Genomic DNA, 18,768 nt, shown 5'->3' with positions numbered 1-18,768 from the left:
CTTAAGGCAGCAGGAGCTATAAAACTCTTCCAAAGAGGGGAGAGGGCGACCAAGGATCCTCTGGGCAATGATGTTAACCCTCTGGAGCACTGTCCTATCTGCCACTGTGCAATTGGCAAACCATACACAGGTGCAGTAAATTAAAATACTCTCCATGGTGCAGCAGTAGAAGGTCATCAGCAGTTTTTCATTCAACTGTTGTTTCCAGAGAAGTCTCAGGTAGTATAATCTCTACTCGGCCCTTTTGACCAGTGCTGCAATGTGAGTGTCCCAGGTCACTTTTATTATAACACGCAGAAACTTAAAACTGGCCACTTGTTCCACTCAGTCTCCATTGATAAGCAAGGGCTGGATGTCTGATCTATTCCTTCTATAGTCCACTATAACTTCCTTGGTCTTATTGGTGTTAAGGACCAAGTTATTGTTTCCACACCATGAAAGCAACCGGTCCATCTCATCTTGATAAGTAGACTCATCCGGACTTCCGGCGGTGACATCAGTGTGTTAGGGACGAAAGGAACGGTCTCCATTCCCCAAGTCCCTAATATCTCCGATTTAGGAACCGATTTAGGCACTATTGACCTCGGAGAGGTCAATAGAAAAAAGGGGAAACTCCGAGGACCTCGGGGAGGACAGCAATCCCCCCGAAGGTTCAGGAAATCCCCCTTAATCCTGATCGGGGAAAAACCAGCCACCCCGGCTGGCCAGAAACGTTGATAGCTGACTAAGAGGGAAGTGAAAATCAAATAAAGAAGACTTCGGTGGAAGGATCGGGAAGAAAAAGAGCTCAAAAGGTATATTTATAATCCATAACGTGAGAATCGAAGGCGGAAGAAGATAAAACTCCAACTAAGAAGCGAACTTTCGCTAGAAAGCGGCGACTGAGAAATAAGCGGAGACGGATTCCATCTTGACAGTGACAGCGCACAAATTAACAACCGGCGAAATCGGAGGAAATCCAGGGGAAACCCAGGAGGAGAAAGTGATCCCAGAGAAACTTGGATTTTGGATATTTTGTTACAGAGGAGAGACGGAACTTAAGGAGAGAAAGGGATAAATTTGATAGACTTTGCCCTTTGTGGAGGTGACAACGAGGCAATTAACAAGCAGCCGATACCGGAAGAGAGAGCGGCAGAAAAACTTCATTTAAAGTGGAAGCTAGTGACTTTTGGAGCTAAATCAAACCAACCTAAGTGGAATATTTTTCTTTGGACCTTTGGACTTTGGATATTTGGAGATTTGGACGAAATTTGGACAGCACTTAGACATTGGGACTTGGCTTATTTTTGTTTTATTTTTTTTTGTTGAAAGGTGGACACTCTGGAGCTTTGGAGTTTTGGTGGACACTGGACACTCAATTTAAAAGTATTGGGACATTAGACCTTGGAAGTAAATAGACAATAAATAAGAAGGATACAAATTTGAAAAAAAAAAGAAGAGAGTGATCTAGAAGAAGAAGAATCAATTGTAAAGTATAATCAATTGTATTAAAAGCTGATAACAAATTAGTGATTAATAAGCATAAAAAGCATTAATATTAAATGTACTGTTTTTGAAATCTCATATATAACCTTATATACTACATATATAACTGTTAACTTAGTTTTATATTTACTTTGAATATATATTTATACTTATCTTAGTGCTATATTTTATTTTGGTAGTTAAATATCATATTGTTTTGTATGTTTAGTTTTGAAAAATTATATTAGACAGACTAATTGAATCTAGGATTGTAATTAAGGGTAATTGATTTGATAAATAGTAATTAATAATAAATCTAAATAAGATAGTAAGTAATTAATTATAAGGATAGTTAACTGATGAATTGCTGAAGTATTAGACTTTTCCCTCACTCCCTCCCTTTATATTTTACTCCCATGTTTAGAGAGTAATATAGGACAAATAGCCATCAAGAATTGAAGAACTCTGTAAAATATTGAAAAGTGAAAGATAGAACTTATAAATTTATATATAGATAGTGATAGTGTGACAAGGAAACTCATCCTAGTTGTTTATCTCCCTGGGATTACCGGGATTACTGAAAGCCACCAATCAAATATAAATACCAAAAGAAATATAACAGCCCAAAATAGTAATCAGTATATGAAATTCTGGGAGAAGATAACAAAAGAAATACTAATGGCAACTACAAGTTCAACAACAATTACTAAGTTAAGTAAGAAAATACCATCAAACCAGATGATACTCATGGCCTCTCCAGCACAACAAAAAACAGTTGAAACTACGGAAAAAGATAAAGCAACCCCCACCCTTAGTATGCAAAACATTCATTCCGTATTAACGATGATCCAGGAAGGAATGAATAAAATGCAAGAGACCATGGCCCACAACCATGAGGAGACAAGGAAAAACCACGAGGAACTTAGGACGGATGTGGGAGAGATAAAGGATAATATTAGGAACATGGATGAGAAGATAGGAAAGATACAACACAAAATAGAGGAAAATGAACAGAGGATTTATAAGGTGGAGGAGAGAATAGAACATACGAATAAGAGAATGGAGAAGATGGAATATAACCAAGCAGCCACAAATAAGGACCTAGAGGACACGTTATCATATCTTGAGATGGAGAAGGCATCCTTCTATTTAAGGTTTCAGAACGTAGAAGAGCAAAAGGAGGAGGACCTAGGAGAAATCATGACTGAGATACTTTCAGAAGTGACCCAGAGGGACAAGGAAGAGATACGAAGTGGAATAGATGAAATCTATAGAGTTCACACGAACTACGCCCGGAGAAATAAGTTACCAAAAGAAATACACATTAGATTTACAAAAAAATCTTTAAAAGAAGAGATCTACAGGAAGATGAGAGAGGATACAGCTATGTATAAGGGAAAAGAAATTTTAACCCTCAAACAGATATCAAAAAGGACAAGGGACCAAAGAAGGAACTACAACTTTTTAACGGCACAGTTGAATAAATTTAAAATAAAGTTCCGTTGGCTAATACCGGAGGGTCTACTAATCTCCTGGGAAGACAAAAAATACAGAATTGATAACGTAGGAAAAGCACAGGACTTCTTCGACCAACACTTCGTACTGGAGGAGGAGCAGGAGAGCAGAGAAGAAGAGGAACTTAAGAGGCAAGAGGAACAGCGGACAGAGAAAGAAGAAAGAGACCAAGAAGAGGGGAGAAGATTGGAAAGAGAAAGAATGGAGAGAGAGGGAGCGAGGGAAAAGACGCAAATGATTACTAGAAACACAAAAAGACTGCAAACAACGAATAGATAAATAGAGATGGAAAGAGAGCTAAAACTTATTTCAATCAATATAAACGGACTTAATTCACCAACTAAAAGAAAACAGACATTTACAAAACTTCAAAAGTTAGAAACAGATATCATAACACTCCAAGAGGTACATATCAAAAGACAGCATCAAAAACTATTGGACAACCAAAGATTAGGAAGACTTTTGCAGCTCTAGGAGACCAAAAAAAGAGAGGAGTCGTAATATATGTAAAGAAATACCTAAAAACAAAACAAATATATGCAGACACAGAAGGACGTATCTTAATAATAGAAATACAAACAGGATCCAAAACAATATTATTAATATCCATATATGCACCCAACGGAAACCAAAATGACTTTTTTAAAAAGCTACATAATATAATCAAAGACCTGGAATACAAAACTATCTGCATGGTAGGAGATTTCAATGCAATCATGGACATAGAAAAAGACTATCGGAGTAATAAACAAAATAAAACCAGAAAGAAAATTCTACCGGAACCTTTCAAAGACATGATCAACGAACTACACCTACATGACATATGGAGAGAGGCAAACACACAAACAAAACAGTATACATATTATTCGAACCCACACCAGTCATGGTCTCGGATCGACATGGCCTGGATGACTTCAGACCTCAGAGAGGAGGTAAAAAATATTGAAATAGCAGTGAACACCTGGGCAGACCATAACCCCATTAAAATAGTATGGAAAGGACATCGAAAGCAAAGGAGGTGGATGATGGATACAGGAATAATAAAAGATAAGGAATACATACAGATGATTGAGAAAGAGATTAAAATATTCCTACAAATAAACACTAAAGAACAGACATCGCTTCAAAACCTTTGGGACACAATTAAAGCATACATAAGAGGTCTTACAATTGCGTATATGGCAAAAAAATAAATAAAGAGAAACAACAGTCAAGGAATAAGTTGTTAGAACAATTTAGAATATACGAATTAGAATTGCAGAAGGAGCCCCATAACAAAACAATAAAAGAAAAATTAAACCTTACTAAACATAAAATCAATCTGATTACCCAGACAGAAATTGCACAGAAAATCAAATTAGCAAAACAGAAACATTTTGAGCATGCAAACAAAACGGGGCGCTGGTTAGCGTATAAACTGAAAAAAGAAAAAGAAAGGAGAACAATATTTCAATTGCAGGACGAAACAGGACAAATATACCATACCAATCTAGACAAAAAACGTATAGTCAAAGATTTTTTTCAAAGTCTCTACAAGAAAGAAGAGATTCGGGATGAAGACATTAAGGAATACTTATGTAAAACAAACATCACAAAATTAGAGGAGTCCCATAGAGAAGCATTAAATAGACCAATTACGATGTCTGAGCTGGTGGAAGCAAGGAAAAAGCAAAAAAACAACAAGGTTCCAGGTCCGGATGGAATACCAACGGAGTTTTATAAAAACTGTCAAAATGCAATGGATGAACTGTTACTCCAAGTCCTCAATGATGCATTATTAGAAGCAGAAATTCCCAAATCCTGGACTGAAACCATTATTACACTCATCCCCAAAGAAGATACGGACCCCACACAAGTTAAAAAATTATAGGCCGATCTCATTGCTCAATGTAGATTATAAACTCTTCATGTTGGTTATAACGCAAAGACTGAAAACAATTATTTATAAATACATACATACAGATCAGAATGGTTTTGTCCCAAGAAGACAGATCAAAAACAACATAAGAACAATTATCAACGTCCTGGAATATTACGAGAAAAGAGTTGATAAACAAGTAGCCTTAATCTTTTTAGACGCACAAAAGGCTTTTGACAATCTAAATTGGAATTTCCTCATATTGCAACTAGAAACTATGGACTTTGGTGTTAAATTTTTACATATGATTAGAAAAGTATACTCCTTCCAAACGGCCAAAATTATGATTAATGGAGATATGACTGAAAATCTGGACATACAAAAGGGTGTGAGACAGGGTTGCCCTTTATCCCCACTACTGTTCATAATTTCATTGGAAATATTACTAAATGAAGTTAGGAAAGATGCGGAAATAAAAGGTTTGAGAACACGGAAAGAAGAGTACAAATTGCAAGCCTTCGCTGACGATGTGGTATTTATAATGGAGCAACCGGAAATAACAGGAACCAAACTTTTAGCGAAGATAGAGGAATATGGAAGAGTCGCAGGACTTAAAATTAACAAACAAAAAACTAAAGCATTAACAAAGAATTTGACAAAGGTACAGGAGACAAAACTAGAAGACAAATTAGGAATACAAATTGTAAAGAGAATAAAGTATCTAGGAATCTGGCTTACTGCTAAAGCCAGAGAAGACAATTAGAGAAGACAATTATAACAAATTAATGAAACAAATTAGAAAAGATCTGGAAACGTGGAACAAATTACAACTGTCATTTCTAGGGAAAATTGCATCCATAAAAATGAATATACTGCCTAGATTACTCTACCTTTTTCAAGTAACCCCAATCTGGCCAGGAAAGAACTTTTTTAAGGACCTTAATAAAATAATAACAAAATTTATCTGGAATGGGAAAAGGGCCAGAATCAAAATAAAGTGTATGCAAGATATTCGGGAAAAAGGAGGTTTAGGCCTACCGGACTGGGAGTTATATTATAAAGCAGCATCGCTAAACTGGATAAGGGATTGGATAGACCTCAAGAATAAAAGAATGCTATCACTAGAGGGCTTTGAATTACAACGCGGATGGCACGCCTTTTTGTGGGAGGGAAAGGATAAGCACCACGGATATTTCCAGCAACATATTATCAGAGAATCATTGTACAAATCATGGCAAGAGATTAGAAAACATTATACCAAGATTCCACGATGGCTATCGACAATGGAAGCACTAATATATCCCAATGCCATGGATATAGAGAAAATGAGGACTTATAAAGAACTACTGAACAGTGAAGGAGAATTACAAACAAGACAAGAATTACAAAATCAGGGGATAGACATTGATTGGTGGCCATACATGCAAATAGAATCAAGATACAAAACTGATCGGGCACAATTCAGATTCCAAAATGAACCAAATGAATTGGATAAAATATTACAAAGTACAGATGAGAAAATGATTACCAAAATTTATAAGTACCTACTAAAATACAAATTAGAAGAGGAGGTTGTCAAAGAGAATATGATAATATGGGCCAAAAATATAGGATATACTATTGAATTGGATAAGTGGGAGAATTTGTGGAAGATAAATTATAAGATGACATTGTCTATACCCTATAAGGAAAACCTTTACAAAATGTTCTACCGATGGCACCTCCCACCGGCGCGCCTAGCCAAGATGTTCCCAAATACATCTCCGATGTGCTGGAAATGTAAATCACAGAAAGGGACATATTATCATCTCTGGTGGTTATGCCGAAGGGCAAAACAATACTGGCAACAAATTAAAACAATGATTGAAGAAATCACGAAACAAAAACTGGAAATGAGGCCGGAAACCTTTTTATTGGGAATAATCACAGCACAATATACCAAAGAAATAAAATATCTGATCATCCATATCCTCACAGCAGCACGTATACTCTTTGCCCAACATTGGAAATCTGAACAGTTACCCACAGAAGACAAAATAATAGCTAAAATTACAGAATGTGCAGAATTGGATAAGCTCACAAAAGAAATACAAGAGAAAGATGATACTGATTACTATTTAGTATGGCAAAGATGGTACAGCTGGCTGGAGGCAAAAATAGGAATATAAAGATAATTTTCGACTATTTAACAGAAATGCATTGAAGTAAATAAGGAGTCAATTATATACATATATATATATAACCATGTAAACAGGTGACTGTAGATATTGATACAAATAGAAATATGGAAATAACCCACCGTTGTAGTAACTTCTAAGAGTCAGTCGTTGGACTGAATTGATGTTTGTTCGTTTTGTATGTTGTTTCAATGTATTTATGTTGGTTTGTTTTTTCTTTTTATTATTAATAAAAATCTTAAAAAAAAAAAAAAAGTAGACTCATCCCCCCCAGGAGTCCCACCACTGTTGTATCATCTGCAAATTTAATAATAGTATTACTAGTCTGAGTGGGAATGCAGTCATGCACATAAAGAGTATAAAGCAGTGATGGCAAACCTTTTAGACACCGAGTGCCCAAACTGCGTGCGTGCATGCCCAAACTGAAAGGTGTGCGTGTATGAACGCATGCATGCACAGACATGCGTGATTGTGCGCATGTTTGAACATGCACACGTGCATGCGCAGCAGAGACCCAATGGCCAGCGGGAGGTGGGGCATCCCAACACTGGCAGTGCGGCAAGAGGTAAGATCTTTTTCTTTCGTGAGCTTCTGTTTCGTTGCTTGCAGGGAAACAGAAGCTCACGAAAGAAACTCCACGGAGCTCTGACCTGGGACGATGGCACACGTGCCAGCAGAGAGGGCTCTGTGTGCCACTTCTGGCACATGTGCCATAGGTTCGTCATCACGGGTAAAGAGTAAGGGACTCAACATGCAACCCTGTGGTATACCAGTGTTAAGAATAAGGGCTGAAGAGAGATTATTACCTAATCTGACCCTCTGAGAGCAGCCAGACAGGAAATCCATAATCCAAAGGCAGATTGAATAAGAAAGTCTAAGATCCATAAGTTTAGACACTAGTCTATGTGGAGTTATTGTGTTAAATGCAGAGCTGAAATCTACAAAAAACATGCTCACATAGCCCCCCCCCCGGTTCCAAATGAGTCAGAGCAGTGTGAAGAATGATGGCTATAGCATCCTCTGTAGATCTATTTCTTCTGTATGAAAACTGGTGTTTATCAAATGTATGGGGAAGACCAAAAATGATGTGCCAGCAGACCAATTTCTCAAAGCACTTCAAGATGATAGGAGTGAATGCCACCAGTCTGTAATCGTTGAGGTTATTGAAAGGGAACTTCTTTGGCAGCAGAACAATGGTGGAAACAAGATGGAATAGTGGACTGGGATAAAGATCAATTGAAGATCTTGGTAAAGACTCCAGCCAACTGATCAGCACAGTCTTTAAGTAGTTGTCCAGAGATACCATCAGGACTGGCAGCCTTTCTAGGGTCCAGAGCCCTTAGAATGCTCCTCACTTCCAGTTCCTCCACAATGAGGTGGGGGCTACAATGGGCTAGTGGCTGTATTTTAGCTGATGTCTCCATTCCAAAGTGAGCAAAGAAATGATTCAGCTCCTCTGCCAACGAAGCATCCCCCTCAGCAGGGATGACATTGGTCAGTTGATGGTTAGTAATTTGTTGAATCCCTCGCCACATCTGCCTCATGTTATTACTATAAAAATTATCCTCAATCTTCCTCTTATAATTAGTCTTGGCCTTCCATCTTTCTTCAGACTAGCTCTGGCAACACTGTATCTTGTCCCATCACCGGACCTAAAGGCCTTTATCCTGTCATGCAAGAGGCACTGGACTTCCTTGGTCATCCAGGGATAGATGATTGGGATAGATCCTAATACGTTTATCTACAGTGATAGTATCTATACAAGTGTTTGATATAGCACAGAACAGCTGCAGCGTGCTCCTCTAAGTCAGGGTGATAAAAGATATCCCAATTTGTGTTCTCAAAACAAACCTGAAATTGTTGGGAAGCATCTTCTGGCCAAGATTTCACTGTCTTTATTACAGGCAGAGCCTGTTTCCTAAGAGGGATATATGCTGGTGCTAAAAGCAGTGGTCTGATTGTCCCAAATGTGGTAACTGTATAACCTTATAGCCATGTTTAATGTTGGTATATACTTTGTCCAGGACATGGTGTCCTTAGCTCAGTGGCTAAGATGCTGAGCTTGTCAATCAGAAGATTGGCAGTTCAGCGGTTGGAATCCCTAGCACCACGTAACAGAGTGAGCTCCCGTTCCTTGTCCCAGCTTCTGCCAACCTAGCAGTTTGAAAGCATGTAAAAATGCAAGTAAAAAATAGGGTGAGAAGGTAACAGCGCTCTGTGCACCTTCTGTGTTTAATCATGCCAGCCACATGGCCACGGAGATGTCTTCAGACAGCGCTGGTTCTTCGGCTTAGAAATGGAGATGAGCACCGCCCCTAGAGTCGGAAACAACTAGCACACATGTGTGTGGGAACCTTTGCCTTTATACTTTATCCAATATGTTTGCTCCTCTAGTAGCACACTTAACATGCTGATAGAATTTCAGGAGCACTGCTTTTAAATCAGTCTGATTAAAGTCCCCTGCTATAATATGCACAGCATCAGGATACTTATTCTGCTGATTACTAACAATGTCGTACAAGAATCCCAAAGCTATGGTAGCATTGGCATCAGGTGGGATATAGACTACAGTAATCAAAACCACTGTGAACTCTCGTAGAAGATATATGGGTCTACATTTAAGAGTCATATACTCCAGATCCATGGAGCAGTGGCTGTCTACAGTCTTTATCTTGATACACCAGCTTTTGCTCACATAAAGGCTTAAACCTCCCCCTTTGCTCTTGCCAGATTTTCTACTCCTGTCCTGCCGGTGAACTATGTTCCAATATTTGAGGGGCTGCAACTAATCAAAGGAGAGAAGCAACCTAGAACTATGGAGAAATTTCTTGCCAGTGAAAACAATTAATCAGTTGGAATGACTTGCCTCTAGAAGTTGTGGGTGCTCCATCACTGGAGGTTTTTAAGAGATTGGATAGCCATTTGTCCAGAATAATAGAGGATTTCCTGCTTGGGCAGGAGGTTGGCCTAGAAGACCTCTAAGGTAATTTCCAACTCTGTTATTCTGCATTCAGTTATCCTTCCTGTTTCCATTTGGTAATGAACCAGTGGTGGGATTCAGCCAGTTCACACTACTTTGGGAGGACCGGTTGTTAACTTTCTGAGCAGTTTGGCAAACGGGTTGTTGAAAGAAATCATTAGGGCAGAGAACCGGTTGTTAAATTACTTGAATCCCACCACTGTAATGAACCCAAATTAGTATAATCAATTGGAAGCAAGATATTACAGATCATTTTCTGATTTCCATCCTAGAGAAGAACTGAATCGGAAGAAGTGGATGAACACAACAATCATATTCACTGCTAGATTGTCATGTTGCACTAATCCATGCTTTCTTTAACTGCACTTCTATGAATCATTAGCAGGAACTGCACAACATTCTAACCCTAATCCTAACTTGTTCCTCTCCTCACCCTGCAAGAACCTAAATTGTCTGATTAACATTCAGGAGGTTGTATCTAATTTAAGGCTCAGTGATGAATTTGTGCTGAATTCATTTCTTTGTGCCCAGCAAACTCTACTTCTGAGGGCAATGGGTCTCCCATAAACTACAATTTGCAAATCATAGATGCTGTTTTTCAAGAATATTAAACCAAAACAATAATATTCAAGAACGCTAAATCAAAACAATATTATGGCTTAGAGCAATGTATGGACCTAGATATTTCCTAACTGCAGAGATCAACTTCCATTTATTAATTCTTATTTATAGGTCACTTTTCATTATAAAAGGGGGAGCAAGCAGATAATTACAATATGAAACCAATACATCTGAAAACAAAGCAGTATCTGGAGTCCATTGTGTACAATTGCACAAACAAAGCTACTGTTTACTGCAGTTTCTGGTGCATGAAATTCCTCTCAATAATTATGAGATTTACTTATGAGAAAACACAGATGAAACTGCAAATCTGTCCTCCCATACTTTCTGAGTTTCAAAGGTTGTTGCTGTTTCAGTTGAAGAGCTATGAAGAAAATATGAAATTGTCCTTTGAAACCTTTAGGGTGCAAATCTCCTTGTGTTAGTAAGGTGGGTTTTTTTTAGAGTAGCAAAGGTTTATCTCTGCTTGTAGCCTGAACACATATGACATTCTGCAAACACTTCACAGCCTCTGCATTGTTTTCTCTATCCCAGTTTTGTGTAAACAATTCCCTAGTAAAACCCAACACATAGTCCTCTTTTCCCAGCCAGTCTCTTAATTCTACAGAAATGTGGTTTTGCCCGAAAGCTGAATTTTCAGTCTTCCACGCTTGAGATGAATTAACAAGTTCAGCTCCACTTCTAAACTTTTAAAAAATCCAAATAACCAGTTGGGGTAGCAAACTTAGTTTTTTTAAAAAAAGTTATAATTGCCACCAACTCTTGTTCATCTAGATTTTTGTCCTTCAGTGCTGGTAGCCCCAACTGTATGTTAGAAGATTCAATTTAATAAATGTTGCGTTTTCAAGGAAGAAATCCTACAAAGTTAACGGGGATACAAACCAATACTATTAACTCACCTGAATTAAAATGACTTTAAGCCATCGAGTTCCTGTTCCGCCAGGCAAACATGCAGAGAGAATTGCAGATTCCTGGAGCAAACAAACTTCTTAACCTGAAATCTTTCTGGACTGTACCAAAGATCTCTTCATCACAGGGGGAGGTCAAAATAACTTCTGTCCACTTATGTTTCTTTCTTTCTCTCTCTCTCTCTCTCTCCCTCTTGAACTTCAGTCTGCAAAATGTAATTATGAGTCATGTGGGGAATATTTTTTAAAAAAGTAGCTAGAAAGGAATTCAATTGGTTCATTTCTAGGGTACATCTGTTTAAAAAATTATCACCAGCATCCTGTTGTCAAAAACAAGTACAAATAAACAGACTGGAAAGAAGGGCATCTTGAGATATCTTGGAATCATGTGCTGACGAAGAGTTGATGAGGGATGAAGGAGAGAGAAAAATTTTGTTTTTATGAAGAAACATGAGTGAAAATGGGACTGGCTGTTCTTTTCTGCTTCTTTTTATTTAATAATTGCTTTTATGGCTACATCACCCAATGTTTCTTCATCTTCATCTATCACTCAACCAGTGATAGATCAGAGGTGACACTATTAAGAGAAGGCTTGGTAATGCTGATCTTTTTCTCTGATCTTTTAAGCAGGTTTTCATTTCCTTCTCAAGGTCTCCATAGGAATGATTCAAATTTCTGGGAAATGGATGCAGTGTAGGCAGTCCATAGCATAAATTCTTCAAACTACTTTCTGGGTAGTAGGTCAACATTTCCTACCTTATTAGAATATAGAGAAATAGAAGGTGATAGCAGCATCTCTGGCCATTCCTTCTTTCACAAATCCCTGTCTCCTAAAGTCATTCCCACATTTTTGTTGTTTTCAGGCACCAAATTGTGCCTTTGCAATTCCATGGACCATAGCGACTCAGGCGTCCCTGTCCTCCACTCTCTCCTCCACATGCCAAAATCCATGTTCATTGCATTGATGGCATTATCTAACCATCTCATCCTCTGCTGTCCTCTTCCACTTTTGCCTTCAATCTTTCCCAATACCGGGGTCTTTTCCAAGGAGTCCTCTCTTCTCATTAGGTGGCCAAAGCATTTGAGTTTCAGCTTAACTATCTGTCCTTCCAAACAGTCAGGATTGATTTCCTTTGGGATTGATTGCCTGTCTCTGGGATTTTTAAAAATGTGTGCTAGGAAAAAAAAACATAAGAACATTACTATGAAAGGCAGTATTGTTTAGGAAAAGAAACATTAGGGATACCTACACAATACCTAGGATCCGTCGTGGCTCAGTGGTTAGAATGCAGTGTTGCAAGCTAATTCTGCTGACTGCCAGGAATTTGATCTTCACCGACTCAAGATTGACTCAGCCTTCCATCCTTCTGAAGTCAGTAAAATGAAGATCTAGATGGTTAGGAGCAAAATACTGACTCTGTAAACCGCTTAGAGAGGGCTGTAAAAGCACTATGAAGGGTATAGAAGTCTAAGTGCTATTGTTAGTGCTACAATAAATAAGGATCCAAAACCATCTTCAACCAATTCCCAAACACCTAAAATGGATGTCCTAGAAGGTCCTTTTAATGCCCCCCTGTTGAATATTAATAAGGGAATGAAGCCAAGACATGAAGGCTTCATTCAGGTCCACCTTTACGGTGGGAAAAATAATTGAATCTCATTGGTTGAGCAGTCTGACAGCTCCCTATAAAAGGGGGAGCTGTCAGACAGGCAAGTTGCGTGGTTATACTGTTCTATTGAATAAAGAGCTGTTGTTGAAGAATCAGCGTCCTGCCTCTTCTATCGCCCAATCTAACACTGGCGATGAAGGTGGGATCAGAAGAGGACTAAAACAAAAAGAGCTGATCGGGATTGTGATCACAGTCGGAGCTAAGCAGAAGTCGGGCATCCACAAAGTCATCAGCAGCCATCATTGCAGCTAATCAGAATCTGCATTGGCCTACTGAGATGACCACACATGCCCCACCAACTTCATTCAACCCAGCCACGGACCACTGGGACTCTACATAATTTGGTTTGAATGCTGCAAGGAGGCAAATGACCTCCTTGGACTCTCAGACAATAGGAAGAGGGTGCTCTTCCTCAGTTACTGCAGCTCACAACCAAAGCATTTACAGCATCAGTGGCCATGCAGACAGTGCCCTGGACTACACTGTTATGGGGTTGTGTTGCTTTTAATCTTTATCTCTATGTGCCTCTATGAGGTGTTTCCGGTTCCTGGGTGTTCCCTTTGAAGACGCTTTATAAGCGTTGTTTGTTAGTTTAACTTTGTTAATAAAAGCTTATCTGAAACATGGTGTCAGAAGTGGTTCGGCCCTGAAAGTGGAGCTTTTGAAGTAAGAAATATAGCACCATGACAGATAATATACCACTGCCGCAACCCATGTGAGTAAGTGAGGACTCTAGCACTAATTGGGAAAACTTTAGGGCAGAGTTTGAAGATTACTCTTTGGCGACAGGCTTAAATGATAAGCCGGCAGCAATATAAGCTGCCACATTAAGAAGATTGATGGGTGCAGAATGTCTTCATGTTTATAAGCATAGTTTAACTCTTACAGAAGAGCAGAGGACTGCTACTAAGGCTATTTTGGATGCTTTGGAAGCTTTCTTCAGACCGCATAAGAATGTTATATATGAAAGATATCTTTTTGGCAGCTGCACGCAGGAAGAAGGGGAGACGATAGACGCCTTTGTAACACGCTTAAAGGAATGAGCGGCAAGCTGTGATTACAGTTCCCTCAGAGACGAACTCATCCGAGACAAAATAGTTTTGGGTGTTGTCAAGGAAAGTACACGCCGCCATTTATTAAGGGAACATGGTTTAACTTTGCAATTAGCCATAGAAATATGTCGGACTACTGAACTTACAGATAAACGGCTGATGGCGTTGGAGCGAGATAAACAGACCAACTGTGTTAATGTAGCTTCCAGGCACCAGCCAAATGTGAGGAATCATCAGCAACAACAGCAGTTTAAACAGAAGCCTCGCAATTTGTCAGCAGACAACCACACACCATGTAAATACTGTGACAATGTGCATGCACATGGGAAAGATCCGTGTCCAGCATATGGTAAAATCTGTAGAGTGTGTGGGAGGCTGAACCACTTTGCTGGGGTGTGTCTGGCAGCAAGGAAGTTGCATATGGTCGAGCAAACGCCGGACTTAGAGGATGTATCGCTGTTTACCACAGATGCAATCTATATGAAAGAATGCATTGGTGCAGTACATTCAAAAGGCAAAAAGTGGTTTGTTAATCTTCAATTTAATGATATAACTCAATCTTGTCAGTTGGACTCGGGGGCAACATGCGATGTGATGAGCCTAAAGGATAAAAGGAAATTGGCACCTGAGACACCCCTTCAGCCTAGTAGTGCCACATTAAAGTTATATTCGGAGGAACTGATGGAGTCACTAGGCTTATTTTATACAGAGTGTAACATACGTGGGGTTACTCACAAATTGGAATTTGAAATTGTGGATGTAGATCAAAAGCCATTACTGTCAGGCTCAACGTGTGAGCATTTGGGACTGATGCGATTTACCATTCCGAGGGAGTTGCATAATGTTGAAACCTATTCCTCCAAAGCCTTGGGGAGACCATTGATAAAGCATCAAGTCCTCCAAGTTTATAGGGAGGTGTTTGAGGGCCCTATTGCATCCGTTCCAGGAGAGGTTCACTTTCAACTTGATTCCGCTGTCCCTCCAGTACAAAGGGCCCCACGCAATGTCCCTATAGCCATTAAGGCACAGGTTAAAGCACAGTTGGATAAATATGAAGCAGAGGGACATATTGTTTCAGTAGCCAAGCCAACCGACTGGATAAGTAATATGGTGGTGATTAGGAAGTCGGAAAAGATCCGAATTTGCATCGATCCCAAGTTTTTGAATATGGCTTTGAAACGATCGCATTACCCAATACCAACGTTAGAGTTTGTTTTGTACAAGCTGCCTAAGGCACAGGTTTTTACACTTGTTGATGCCAGGGATGCCTTCCTACAGTGTAAACTAGATGAAGAGAGCAATTATATGACTACGTTTTGGACTCCTTGGGGCAGAAAGAGGTGGCTTAAACTGCCCTTTGGTGTCTCCGTAGCACCAGAGACGTATCAAAGGAAGCAGCAGGAATTATTGAGTGGCCTCAGCAGAATTGAACCTATAGCTGACGATATCCTTATAGTTGGGTGTGGCGACATTGATGATGAAGCGGAGCATGATCATGACGGGAAATTGATGGCACTATTGGAGCGGTGTAAGCAGGTGAAGCTGAGGCTCAGTATAAAGAAGCTGCAGTTTAAGGTGCGAGAAGTCCGCTTTCATGGACATATTTTAACATCACAGGGGTTAAAAGTGGACCCAGACAAGATCAGAGCCATTGTGAACATGCCACCGCCTACTGATGCTAAAGCAGTGCAGAGATTCATTGGCTTTGTTACATATCCTTCTTACATACAAGAAGGTCAGCCAGTTGCAAACGCGTCCAGAGCGCTTTCGCCAGCAGAGTTAAACTATGCTCAGATCGAGAAAGAATGTTTAAGTATTGTATTTGCTTGCCAGCGTTTCCATTATTACCTTTATGGTAGAGATATAATTACAGTTGAAACTGATCACAAACCATTAATAACTATATTCAAAAAGCCTCTTCTGTGTGCCCCGAAGCGTTTGCAAAGCATGATGCTCAGTTTACAGCATTATAATCTTGATGTGGTTTTTAAGACAGGACGTGAAATGTATATCAGCGATACCCTGAGTAGAGCCACAGTAGATCAGACAGCTACGGGAGAAGAACATGAATATCAGATGGTTTGTTGGCTGTGACAGAAACAAATATGTTTTGCTGAAATTAACCAAGCAGATTATCTTAATGTTACGAATCAGTGGTTACAGCAGTTGAGGCAACATACGGACGCTGACGTGGCCCTACAGACACTAAAGAATATTGTGCTGAGTGGGTGGCCAGATGTGAAAGAGGCAGTTCCCATGATTGTAAGGGAATACTGGTCCTTCAGAGATGAGATCGCTGTATAAGATGGCATTCTGTATAAGGGTCCAAGAGTTATAGTGCCAAAGTTATTGAGATCGGAGATGTTATTGTGCATCCATTCAAGCCATATTGGTGGGGAGGCATGCTATAGACAAGCCCGTGACACATTGTACTGGCCGAATATGCGAGGCGAAATTGAGGATTTTGTCAGTAATTGTACCATCTGTAATGAATATGCATATCGGCAACAGAAAGAAACTATGATGTCACACGAGATACCATCCCGACCCTGGCAGATCATTAGTATGGACTTGTTTATTTATTTAGGGAAAGAGCACTTAATAATAGTGGACCATTATTCGGATTATTGGGAAATTTACCTCCTTCCAGACCTGTCAGCTGAGACCACCATCAAGAGATGTAAGTCTCAGTTTGCATGTTACGGGCAACCAAATGTAGTGATTACTGATAATGGTCCTCAATTTGTAAGTCTGCAATTCAAGAAATTTGCTGCTGAGTGGGAGTTTGATCATATTACTTCATCGCCACGTTATCCGCAAGTGAATGGAAAAGCTGAATCAGCTGTAAAGATTGCTAAGAACTTATGTAGGAAAGCACATGGCGAATGTAGCGATCCGTGGAAGGCTATTTTACATTGGAGGAATACTCCAACTGAAGGTATGGACAGTAGCCCAGCACAAAGATTAGTGTCACGGAGATTAAAGACGTCCTTACCCGTGGCAAATAAGTTGCTTGAGCCCGTGGTGATACAAGGGGTCCCGGAAAGGCAACGGCAGAGGAGGCAAGTGGCGAAGGCCAAATATGATAGATCTGCAAGAGACTTGCCATAGTTAAAGGTGGGAGAACGAATTTGGATGAGACCACTGCCTGGAGATCGGACTGGCCATTGGGAAAGGGGTACCTGTTTACAACAAGTGGCACCTCGCTCCTATTTGGTCGAGGTTGGAGGAATCCAATATCGGCGGAACCGTGTGGACTTGCATGTAGCTGAGCAACCAGACTTGCGTGTGGCTGAGCAACCAGACTTGCATGTGGCTGAGCAACCAGACTCCTCATATCCAGTGGGTGGGTCAGAGCCAGTTGCCAAGCCAAACTTACTTAAGGATAATAATGAATGCTCGTCTGACATTGATGACAGTCCTGAGCAAGTTGGTGCGTCTGGTGATAGCCAAACATCCGAGGCTTCAGAAAATGGCGAGCGAAGAGATCTGGCCTGCGTGAGAGAGTCAGGTGTGAGAGAGCCGGTCATTACTCGGAGTGGTAGATGCTCACGCCCCCCTGATAGACTCAAGTTGAAGAAAGTGTTGCTGTTATTAGAAAAGGGGAGATGTTATGGGGTTGTGTTGCTTTTAATCTTTATCTCTATGTGCCTTTATGAGGTGTTTGCGGTTCCTGGGTGTTCCCTTTGAAGACGCTTTATAAGCGCTGTTTGTTAGTTTAACTTTGTTAATAAAAGCTTATCCGAAACATACACTCCAGAGCATACTTTGAATGCATTATACACCCATGCTGTCCAAGACCGTGAGGCAGTATGAATTCCACCACAGAGCCCAGGAGGAAGGCAAGACAATAAATCAATATATCGCAGCACTAAGAAAGGCTGTGGCGTAATGTGAGTTCGGAGAGCTGAATGAGGTGCTGTTAGATTGGCTCGTCTGCGGAGTGAGGGATATAAAACTGCAAAGGCACTTGTTAGCAAAGCCTAATCTCACTCTGCAGACAGCGCTAGACGAGGCCAGAGCAACTGAGTCATCAAACAGATCAGCAGTGGCCCTTCAGAAAACTGGCAGCCCGCCAGCTTTGCGCCGAACTGCCACAGTGCATCGGGAGAGCACCAAACACGAGGAGTCGACTGACGTAGAAGACGTTTGCTGCCTCTGGTCAGAAAAAAAAGGGCCAACTCCGAGGCAGATGACAGGCAGCCCATATGTGCCAGCTGTAGGAACAATCACCCCAGAGCAGCTTGCAGATACAAGGAGGTTATCTGTCAAAGATGCGACTGGAAGGAGCATCTAGCAAGGGTCTGCCACGCCAGCCAGCCAGCCTCATATTGTACACAGCAGCCTGCCACTCAGACGGGACAATGAAGGACACCACCCAGAGATCAATGGAGACCCTGGCGGAAAGAAGGTCGTCCCACAGAGTCAAAAGTCGTGCACCAAATGACCAGTGGACAGGCAAGCACCCCCCAGCCAAAAAAACCCACGTCACAGTCCACATCGAGGGGTCACCATGTGATATG

The 18,768-nt window shown here is 40.4% G+C and overlaps 1 protein-coding gene across 2 annotated transcripts in view; it reads right to left on the bottom strand.

Moving 5' to 3' along the window:
• The window catches only part of CAPN6 (calpain 6), a 94,292-nt gene extending 82,677 nt beyond the window's left edge, over positions 1-11,615 (bottom strand). For both annotated transcript variants that reach the window (XM_070952031.1, XM_070952032.1), the window contains exon 1: positions 11,515-11,615. The gene's annotated coding sequence lies outside the window, so the exon portion shown is untranslated. The remainder of the gene's footprint in view (positions 1-11,514) is intronic.
• Positions 11,616-18,768: the final 7,153 nt, after the last annotated feature.

This window comes from Pituophis catenifer, unplaced genomic scaffold, assembly GCF_029215685.1.
Source record: "Pituophis catenifer annectens isolate HBS135680 unplaced genomic scaffold, rPitCat1.0.hap2 SCAF_11, whole genome shotgun sequence".
In the NCBI taxonomy this organism is placed as follows: Eukaryota; Metazoa; Chordata; class Lepidosauria; order Squamata; family Colubridae; genus Pituophis; species Pituophis catenifer.
The sequence above is the reverse complement of the archived record's forward strand: the minus strand, read 5'-3'. Positions and strand labels throughout refer to the sequence as shown.